This window comes from Bubalus bubalis, chromosome 15, assembly GCF_019923935.1.
Source record: "Bubalus bubalis isolate 160015118507 breed Murrah chromosome 15, NDDB_SH_1, whole genome shotgun sequence".
Taxonomy (NCBI): Eukaryota; Metazoa; Chordata; class Mammalia; order Artiodactyla; family Bovidae; genus Bubalus; species Bubalus bubalis.
The window spans coordinates 9,788,599-9,799,609 of NC_059171.1; the positions used below are offsets into that span (position 1 = coordinate 9,788,599).

At 38.7% G+C, this 11,011-nt stretch overlaps 1 pseudogene; it reads left to right on the top strand.

The window, feature by feature from the left end:
- The first annotated feature begins 5,697 nt into the window (after nucleotides 1-5,697).
- LOC123464953 lies at nucleotides 5,698-10,665 on the top strand (annotated as a pseudogene).
- The last annotated feature ends 346 nt before the right edge of the window (nucleotides 10,666-11,011 follow it).

Sequence of the window (11,011 nt, forward strand, 5' to 3'; positions counted from 1 at the left end):
GTTAATCAACTTCCTTTTCAATAGTTTATACTTCACATCATTTTGGGGCTGCAGTCTACAGGGTCACCAGAAGTCAGACACAACTGAGTGACTAACACTTCATTTATGACTGTATCACAAATTCCCAACACTCACTTTCATGTTGTATCAAGACTATTTTAATACTAGGGAGATTACCCATCATGACTAACTGGAAATTATTCTGACAGACACACTGCATAATCTTTGGAGGTTCTATCAAATAAAGCACAGATATTCCTTTGTAACAGAAAATATGGAAGTCAATATATGGAAACCAGGACATGAGACAAAAATATATTTCACATATTCAATTCTATAGGTGTTCTACAATTAACGTGAAAGAATTTAGTAAGAAATACATGTGAAGTGATGCTATAAATTACAGTGTATCAGACAAACTTTAGTTCCTACCGGTGGTAGTAACAGTAACAGTTTCTAAGAACATAGTCATCTTTACTTATTTGCAAAATGGTATGGTTTGAGGACCTTTTAAGACCAAAAGGCAATCTATAAAGCTTTAAGTATATGAAATTAGAGGTCAAATACAATTTACTCATATTGAAATTTTCCTAAAAAATAAATTGTATTGTTTCAGGATAATCCAGTGGTAAAAAGATTCTGTTATCACTGAACCATTGAGACTTAGGAGAGCATCAATAAACAGTGCTAAGTAGGTTCACTTTCAAGAAAAAAGGCCCAGTCCCTGCTAATGAGGCTTCCACGCATTCCCAGTCAAATCTGATTTTATTCATTCAGTGACTTCACAGCCACTGAATAAGACGTTCTTGTGAATTTCTGCAGTTCAATAACTGCAAAGGTTGATCAAAATTGGGTTTTTACATAAGCAGAACACTCTTTGGGCTTCCCTGGTGGACCAGTTAGTAAAGAATTTGCCCACAAAGCAGGACACATGGGTTCAGTCCCTGGGTTGGCAATATCCCCTGGAGGAGTGCATGGCAACCCACACCAGTATTCTTGCCTGGAGAATCCCCATGGACAGAGGAGCCTGGCAGGCTACAGTCCATGGGGTCACAAAGAGTCAGACGTGACTGAGCGACCAACAGCATAGCACAGAACACTCTTTCACATAAATCACAGCAAGATCCTCTATGACCCACCTTCTAGCTTAATGGAAATAAAAACAAAATTAAACAAGTGGGACCTAATAAAACTTAAAAGCTTTTGTACAGCAAAGGAAACTACAAATAAGGTGAAAAGACAACCCTCAGAATGGGAGAAAATGATAGCAAATGAAACAACTGACAAAGGATTAATCTCCAAAATATATAAGCAGCTTATGCAACTCAACACCAGAAAAACAAACAACCCAATCAAAAAGTGGGTGAAAGACCTAAACAGATATTTCTCCAAAGACTTACAGATGGCTAATAAGCACATGAAAAGATGTTCAACATTGTTCATAATTAGAGAAATGCAAACCAAAACTACAATGACTGATCACCTCACACCTGTCAGAATGGCCATCAACAAAAAATCTACAAACAATAAATGCTGGAGAGGATGTGGAGAAAACAGAACCCTTTTGCACTCTTGTAATGCAATTTGGAATATAAATTGATATAGCCACTTTGGAAACAGTATTCAGTTCAGTTGCTCAGTCATGTCCGACTCTTTGAGACCCCATGAACAGCAGCACACCAGGCCTCCCTGTCCATCACCAACTCCCAGAGTTTATCCAAACTCATGTCCATTGAGTCAGTGATGCCATCCAACCATCTCATCCTCTGTCGTCCCCTTCTCCTCCTGCCTTCAATCTTTCCCAGCATCAGGGTCTTAAATGAGTCGGCTCTTCGCATGAGGTGGCCAAAGTATTGGAGTTTCAGCTTCAACAGCAGTACTTGCAATGAACACTCAGGACTGATCTCCTTTAGGACGGACTGGTTGGATCTCCTTGCAGTCCAAGGGACTCTCAAGAGTCTTCTCCAACACTACAGTTCAAAAGCATCAATTCTTCAGCACTCAGCTTTCTTTATAGTACAACTCTTACATACATGACTGCTGGAAAAACCATAGCCTTGACTAGATGGACCTTTGTTGACAAAGTAATGTCTCTGCTTTTAATTTTTTTTAGTTTTATTTTTTTTGTCTCTGCTTTTTAATATGCTGTCTAGGTTGGTCATAACTTTCCTTCCAAGGAGTAAGCATCTTTTAATTTCATGGCTGCAATAACCATCTGCAGTGATTTTGGAGCCCCCAAAATAAAGTCAGCCACTGTTTCCACTGTTTCCCCATCTATTTGCCATGAAGTGATGAGACCGGATGCCATGATCTTAGTTTTCTGAATGTTGAGCTTTAAGCCAACTTTTTCACTCTCCTCTTTCACTTTCAAAAAGTATGTAGATTCCTTAAAAAAAAAAAAAAAAGGAACAAAACTACCATATGATCCAACGATACCACCAATGAGAACATAACCCTCAGAAAACCATAACTGAAAAGTATACATATACCTCAATGTTTATTGAAGCACTATATGGACATGGAATCAACCTAGATGTTCATTGACAGATAAATGGACAAAGAAGCTGTGGTACATGTATATGCTGGAATATTATTCAGCCATAAAAAGGAATTCATTTGAGTCAGTTCTAATGAGGTAGATCAACCTAGAGCCTATCATATATAGTGAAGTAAGTCAGAAAGAGAAAAACAAATATATTAACACATATATATGGCATCTAGACAGATGGTATTGATGAACCTATTTGCAGCCTAGCAATGGAGACTCAGACATAAAAAACAGACTTGTGGACACAGTAGAGGAAGGAGAGGATGAAACTAATTGAGAGAATAGCATAGAAATGTATACATTACCGTATGTAAAACAGACAGCCCGTGGGAATTTGCCGTATGATGCAGGGAGCTCAAACTGGTGCTCTGTGACAATCTAGAGGGGTGGAATGGGGTGGGAGGTGGGAAGGAGGTTCAAGAGGGAGGGGACATGCATATACCTATGGCTGATTCATGTTGATGGATGGCACAACCAATCCAATGTTGTAAAGCAATTATCCTCCAATTTAAAAATATATAAATTAAAAAATTTTAATGAGATTTTTAAGTAAATACTTCAAGCACATTGAGAATGGATACCCTTTCTCTGTAATGATTGTTTTGTGGTCAGAAAGGCTTAGTAACTTAAAGTTCAATTCTTTAGAGCAAGGAGAGTCATTAATGGTAAGAAATAAGTCCTCCTGGATTTCAACTGATCCCTCTTTTCTTCTCTATGAATTTATAATTATGGATGATACAGAATATTTTTAAAACTCCCTTTTATACAAAAATAGAAGTAGAGCTGATAAACAGCAATCTGGAGCCCCAAATTAGAAATCAATTTCAAGGTGGGTCAGTGGTAAAGAATCTGCCTGCCAATGCAGGGGACACAGGTTCAATCCCAGGTGTGGGAAGATCCCACAAGCCCCTGAACAACTAAACCCATGCTCCACAACTATTTTTTTTTTTTGCTCCACAACTATTAAGCCTGTATTCTAGAGCCCGGGACTGCAACTACTGAAACCTGAGCCCCCTAGAGAGCCGTGCTCCACAGCAAGAGAAGCCACCACAATGAGAAGCCCAGATGCTGCATCAAGAGTAGCCCCTGCTCCCCGAAACCAGAGAAAGGCCTGCACAGCAATGAAGACCCAGCACAGCCAAAAGATAAAGCATTTAAAAATGCTTTGAGACCCGTATACCCATATTTGTCTAGTATGTACTCAGAAAAGGGTAGGTTGAGTAATTACCTGGCCAGAAATCTATTCTTGTTTCTATTTTTTTAGCCAATTCTATAATTTGTTAAATGTAATTTTTCTTTTTTTTTTTAAACAAACTACCAGTGATATAGCTTTCAGAATTAATGGTTTAATTTTTAGATTAAAGATGCTAAAAATGGTTGATCTACTACAGATCTGTAAGAAAAACTCAAAAAATAAACATTTTTATTTCTTCAATAATATAATATTTTATAGAATTTAAGACTTTATAAGCTACTAGAAAAACAAATGTTTTATATATGTTAAAAAAAGAAAACCAATGTCATTAAACTGGCACAATGCCTTTTGTCACTTAACATTTTATTTTATATTTTAAAAAAGAGATCTTTGAGGCTTACTTGTTCATAGATATTTATCACCCTATTCCTACACAGAAAGGAAAATATAAGCAAAGTAAGTTCATTACAGCTTTGATAAATATTGTCATTTGACAGGCAATTCTTCAGCACATATGTCAGTAGCAAACATAAGATGGGTTCTACTTTGGGGGATCTTCCTTTATGAGATCCCATAGAGCATGTTATCATTGCCTCATAAGAAAGTGTGAAACTGGCTATTCTCTGGGCATGGATATTTGCTTCATTATATCACATTTAGGCTTAATTGTTCTGTGTCTGTGTCTTTCTGTTAAATAACTTTCCATTTCAATGCCAAGTCATAATGTAATATTTTAATACTATTTGTATAGCATTTAAACTCAACATATGTATCAGACTCAATTGAATTAACAATAAGACAGGCAATAACCAAGTTCAAGCAATAGCTACTACAGCATGATTATCCTCTGACCATCCATTATAAGAAGTATGCCAATTTTTAAAAATGTTGAAATATGAAAACATGTGAATCTTAGAATTGAAGACTCCAATGACAATCCCCTATAATTTCATCATGGTGGCTATCAGCCTGAACTTGGTAGCCAGATAGACATGAGTATGGACTCAGTCTTTTAATTGCTGTATGATTGATACTGCACAAATTACTTAACCTCTACAAGCCTTGCCAGGTGCTAGATTCTGCCTGCTAATGCAGAGAATTAAGAGACACAGATTCAATCCCCAGCTGAGAAGATCCCCTGGAGGAGGGCATGGCAACCCACTGCAGTATTCTTGCCTGGAAAATTCCATAGACAGAGGAACCTGGCCAGTCTACAGTCCCTGGGGCAGCAAAGAGTTGGACATGACTCAGCAGCTGCAGCTATAAGCCTTAGGTCATTCAGAAACAAGTAGTATAGTTGTGCCTATAGTACAGAATGATTGTAGGAATTAAACAATGTAATTTCTACATACACTGCTCATTAAATACTCGATATTATAATTTTTACTAGAAGCATTATCTCTTTGGCCCTACACAACCACCCATAAGGCAGTAGAAAGACGATATTCCCATTTGCTTGTTCTGCTCTCCTCAGAACAAGGATCAAGGATATTTTGATCTGCCCAAGATTACAAAGTCAGTAAGTGACTGGCTCCTTCCATATAGATTTTCCTCAGACTGAGACTGATAAATGTACATAAACTTCCCATTCTCACAAAAAATGTTGAATTAGCTTAAAGAAAATAAAAATGATCAGAGCATTGTGAATATTTTTGATTCTCCAGTAGCCCACTCATCTTTATCCTAAAAACAGTACCCCTTCCCAACTTTCAATCCGTATTAAATACAGCTTCAATTCCTGGCTGCTGGGATAAGGCTCAAGTTCAGCTATTCAAGTTCACAACTTTGAATTCCCCTGGCTGCAAAGATTGATCCAAGAACAGGCACTTAACTCAAACCAAGTTAGTCAGAATAAATCAGAACTAATTTCAGGACTTTTACTTGAACAACACGAAGAGATATTTCAACAGAGAGGACATTTCCCCCCTTGGCTTTGGCTTGGATTTGAGGAGGCATGAGGCTGGAGCAGCGGCTACCATCTTGTGACCGCATGGACCCTGAAACTGAAGCCGAAACGTGGCAGCCCTGGGCAACAAGCTGAAACCAGATGCTAAGTTTTGATACATGAGCTTCTGAATCGTCATGCTTGGATTTACCCTTTTTTTTTTTTTTACCTCTCAGTTATTTGAGACAACACATTCTCCTTCTCTGCACAAATTCTAGCCTTCACCTTCTGAACAAGGGACTCAAGAAAGGGCAGTATAAACCAAAAAGAGGTAGGTGTTTAACAAGCTTCAAGATTTCCATAGCCAATACATAATTATTTATCTTTGTTCTGAAAAAGTGAAATCAATTAAACACCATCAATTTGCCATGTACACAATTTTAAGGACAGGAAACAAATGTTTACTGTGCCAATTTCCTTGTCACTGGCTAAACATCCTAAGGACTTTCTGTATTAATTTATAGTAAGCAACACTATGAAAAGAGTTGGATTATATAAATTTAAATATCTTGAGATTTGAGTGAGACACACATGGAATTATTTCAATATATCTAATTCCACTCTGGTGTCATTGTGGGTTTGTAAATCATTGACACTATGCAATTCAATTTTCTGTCTTTTAATTCTCTAAAACCTGACTAGTTAGAAACCCAAATACAATTTACTCAACTAGCTAGCTACAATAATTCATTCAGACTTATAAAAATCTATCTAAATATGATACAGAGTAAAATCTAGTAAAAACTATTAGCGCTAAAACTAATAGTTAAATATAAAAAGGGAAAAGCAGAAAATGACGAATTCAAAAGCTGATTTAATAGGAAAGTAGTTAATTTTCTTTGCTAAAAAGTAAAATGTTTATTCAGAAGTTCACTGTGTCTAAGTTTCTTCCAGGAGAAATTAACAACAGCTGGGACATTTGTATACATACAGAGAAATCTACATATTCCCACATTTTAGGATTCCTCTCACCTAGAGCCAGACATCCTGGAATGCGAAGTCAAGTGGGCCTTAGGAAGCATCACTACGAACAAAGCTAGTGGAGGTGACGGAATTCTAGTTGAGTTATTTCAAATTCTAAAAGATGATGCTGTGAAAATGCTGTACTCAATATGCCAGCAAATTTGGAAAACTCAACAGTGGCCACAGGACAGGAAAAGGTCAGTTTTCATTCCAATCCCAAAGAAAGACAATACCAAAGAATGCTCAAACTACCCTACACTTGCACTCATCTCACGTGCTACCAAAGTAATGCTCAAAATTCTCCAAGCCAGGCTTCAACAGTACATGAACCGTGAACTTCCAGATATTCAAGGTGGATTTAGAAAAGGCAGAGGAACCAAAGATCAAATTGCCAACATCCACTGGATCATCAAAAAAGCGAGAGAGTTCCAGAAAAACATCTATTTCTGCTTTATTGACTATGCCAAAGCCTTTGACTCAGTTCAGTTCAGTTGCTCAGTTGTGTCCGTCAGTTCAGTTGCTCAGTTGTGTCCGACTCTTTGTGACCCCATGGACTGCAGCACACCAGGCCTCTCTGTCCATCACCAACTCCTGGAGTTTACTCAAACTAATGTCCATTGAGTCGGTGATGCCATCCAACCATCTCATCTTCTGTCATCCCCTTCTCCTCCTGCCCTCAATCTTTCCCAGCATCAGGGACTTTTCAAATGAGTCAGCTCTTAGCATCAGGCCAAATTATTTGAGTTTCAGCTTCAACATCCACACAGTCAAAGGCTTTGGCATAGTCAATAAAGCAGAAATAGATGTTTTCTGGAACTCTCTTGCTTTTTCAATGATCCAGCAAATGTTGGCAATTTGATATCTGGTTCCTCTGCCTTTGACTGGACCACAACAAACTGTGGAAAATTCTTAAAGAGATGGGAATACCAGACCACCTGACCTGCCTCCTGGGAAATCTGTATGCAGGTAAAGAAGCAACAGTTAGAACTGGACATGGAACAACAGACTGCTTCCAAACAGAGAAAAGAGTATGTCAAGGCTGTATATTGTCACCCTGCTTATTTAACTTATATGCAGAGTACATCATGAGAAATGCTGGGCTGGATGAAGCACAAGCTGGAATCAAGACTGCTGGGAGAAATATCAATAATCTCTGATATGCAGATGACACCACCCTCATGGTAGAAAGTGAAGAGGAACTAAAGAGCCTCTTGATGAAAGGAGAGTGAAAAAGTTGGCTTAAAACTCAACATTCACAAAACTAAGATTATGACATCCAGTCCCATTACCTCATGGCAAATAGACAGGAAAACAGTAGAAACAGTGACAGACTTTATCTTTTGGGGTTCTAGAATCACTGAAGATGGTGACTGCAGCCATGAAATTAAAAGACACTTGCTACTTGGAAGAAAAGCTCTGCCCAACCTAGACAGCATATTAAAAAGCAGAGAAATTACTTTGCTGACAAAGGTCCATCTAATCAAAGCTTTGGTTTTTCCAGTAGTTATGTATGGATGTGAGAGTTGGACCATAAAGAAAGCTGAGCACCGAAGAATTGATGCTTTTGAATTGTGGTGTTGGAGGAGACTCTTGAGAGTCCCTTGGACTGTAAGGAGATCCAACCAGTCCATCCTAAAGGAAATCAGTCCTGAATATTCATTGGAAGGACTGATGTTGAAGCTGAAACTCCAATACTTTGGCCACCTGATGCGAAGAACTGACTCATTTGAAAACACCCTGATGCTAGGAAAGATTGAAGACAGGAGAAGAAGGGGATGACAAAGGATGAGATGGTTGGATGGCATCACCAACTCAGTGGACATGAGTTTGAGTAAACTCTGGGAATTAGTAATGGACAGGGAGGCCTGGCGTGCTGCAGTGCATGGGGTCACAAAGAGCGACTGAACTGAACTAAAAGGAACCACAGAACTATTTTGGTTTTCTTGTTCCTTCAACATACTGACTTAAGTTGCTGCTTTTACATAACATTTTTTTAACCATCTACTCTTACTACTAATCCATGTGTTCTAAAAATGTTTGTTCACAGAATTGGATTCCAAAGAAAAACAGATTGTACCTTAAACCACAAGCATGGAGTAGTTGGATTTTACTTATAATTATATACAGCACAGATAATAAAGCTGCAGAAGCACGTATTCAACAAATACAAATATTAGCATATACTTCAATTTAAATGTTCTTTCTCTTTCATTACAGGTTCAAAATCCAGAGGCAGGTGGGAAGGGGGAGGCGGGGAACTCCCTCATTTTTTTGCCTCGATAAATGGTTCATATATACATTTTCTTTGAAATAGTAATTACGGCTTATCTTTCCTTGATACGGCAGGTGGAGGATTAAATAAAGAAGTCTTGTAGCCTGTCTTGCACTGGAATGAAGAAGACTAGTCTGCTATCCTTCTTCAACCTTCATGAAGCTTTCTGTTTTTCCTTATTATCCTATCCTTGCTGTGAAGTGTGCTGGCCTGTCGATTACTTACAAACTCTCACCTTTATAGGAGTAAGTAATAAATGGGTTAAAGTAGCAGCTGTAATCTCATCTTTATTTGACTAGAGCAGCTTTTCAAACTTTTTAAACCTCAGCCAATAGGAAGAAGTACATTTCCCTTCACAACTCAGGACACACAAATACTTATGTTTATATGTATGTATGTCTAACTGAAACACAAATTTCAACAGATCTTGACCCTTACTACATGTAGTGGACTCTGATAGTCTCTATTTTATTTTATTCTAGTCTCTGAATCGTATTTTTTTCAACTGCTGTTTCAGAACCACTAAATTGATCCCATTGATTCTTTATTAAGTCTTGACCTAAAGGGTTGAAAATCAGTCTCAAGAGATGAAAGCAGCTTAAGCTAGAGCTTGAGTCTTGAAATAGGCTTCAAATCTGACTTTGCTGTTGACAGTCATGTGACCTTTGACAAGATACTTAGCTAATATGCTGTTTCTTCATTCATAGAATGGAGGCAATATTCCTACTTCACAGAATGATTGTGAGAATCACTGTGATGACATGAAAATCCAAGTCCATCTCTGATATATGGTTCAGTTCAGTTGCTCAGTCATGTCTGACTCTTTGCTCCCCCACAAACCGCAGCACACCAGGCCTCCCTGTCCATCACCAACTCCTGGAGTCCACTCAAACCCATGTCCATTGAGTCAGTGATGCCATCCAACCACCTCATCCTCTGTTGTCCCCTTCTCCTCCTGCCTTCAATCTTTCCCAGCATCAGGGTCTTTTCGTATAAGTCAGCCCTTCACATCAGGTGGTCAAAGTATTGGAGTTTCAGCTTCAATATCAGTCTTTCCAATCAATACTCAGGACTGATCTCCTTTAGGATGGACTGGTTGGATCTCCTTGCAGTCCAAGGGACTCTCAAGAGTCTTCTCCATATATCTTCTTCTGATATATGGTAGGATGAAGTTAATTAGTAGTTCCTGGACCATCCCTTAAATCTCAAAAAACCTAACAGGGGACAAGCTCTGTAGAAATGCTGCTTTTCAAACCCTTTTAAACCTTCTCTCTCCTTCCTTCTCAGTCTTTCCCACAAACCCACAGATAAAACACGTGTTTAAATTCTCCAGTCTGTTAGGGGCAACTTGAGCCAGCACCATGGTCACATCAGCAAACACTGAAAACACCCGGAAGGAAGATAACGCTGGTGATGTGCATTGCCACAGGATCAATTTTGACAAATATTGCACAAGATACTTTGGGGAAGATGGTATGAGGTATTACCACTTAAAGAGGAACCAGAGCTTCTGCCCAACTGTCAACTTTGATCAATTATTGACCTTGGTCAGTGAGCAGACACGGGTGAAAGCTGCAAAGAACAAGACTAGCTGTTCGTATCATTGATGTGGTGCCATCGGTCTTAAAGTTCTGGGGAAGAGGAAGCTCCCAGAGCAGCCTGTCATCCTGAAGGCCAAATCTTCCCACAGAAGAGCTGAGGAGATTAGCAGTGTGGTCAGGGTTTGTGTTCTGGGAGCCTGAAGCCACACGGTGGGAGATTCATTAAATGTTAACAAGTGCTTTTCAAAATCAATCAATCAATCACTAGTCTGAAGAGTGAGAGATTACTAAAGTAAGAAACATTTAATATCTCACACTTTCCCACCAATTCCTGTGCAGGCCCAGGTAATCAACAGTTCTTTGGAATATCAGGATAAAACCAATAGAAACTTCAATATTCTTGGAACATCCTCGTCCATCATGATCTGACTCTGTCCTTCACCTCCAGCATTAGATGAAACAGTTCCCCTCATCTTCTGAAGAATACATAATTGATTTCCATTATTGCCGGCCTTGTCGTGCTCTGTGGCCTCTTTGTGTTAATCAG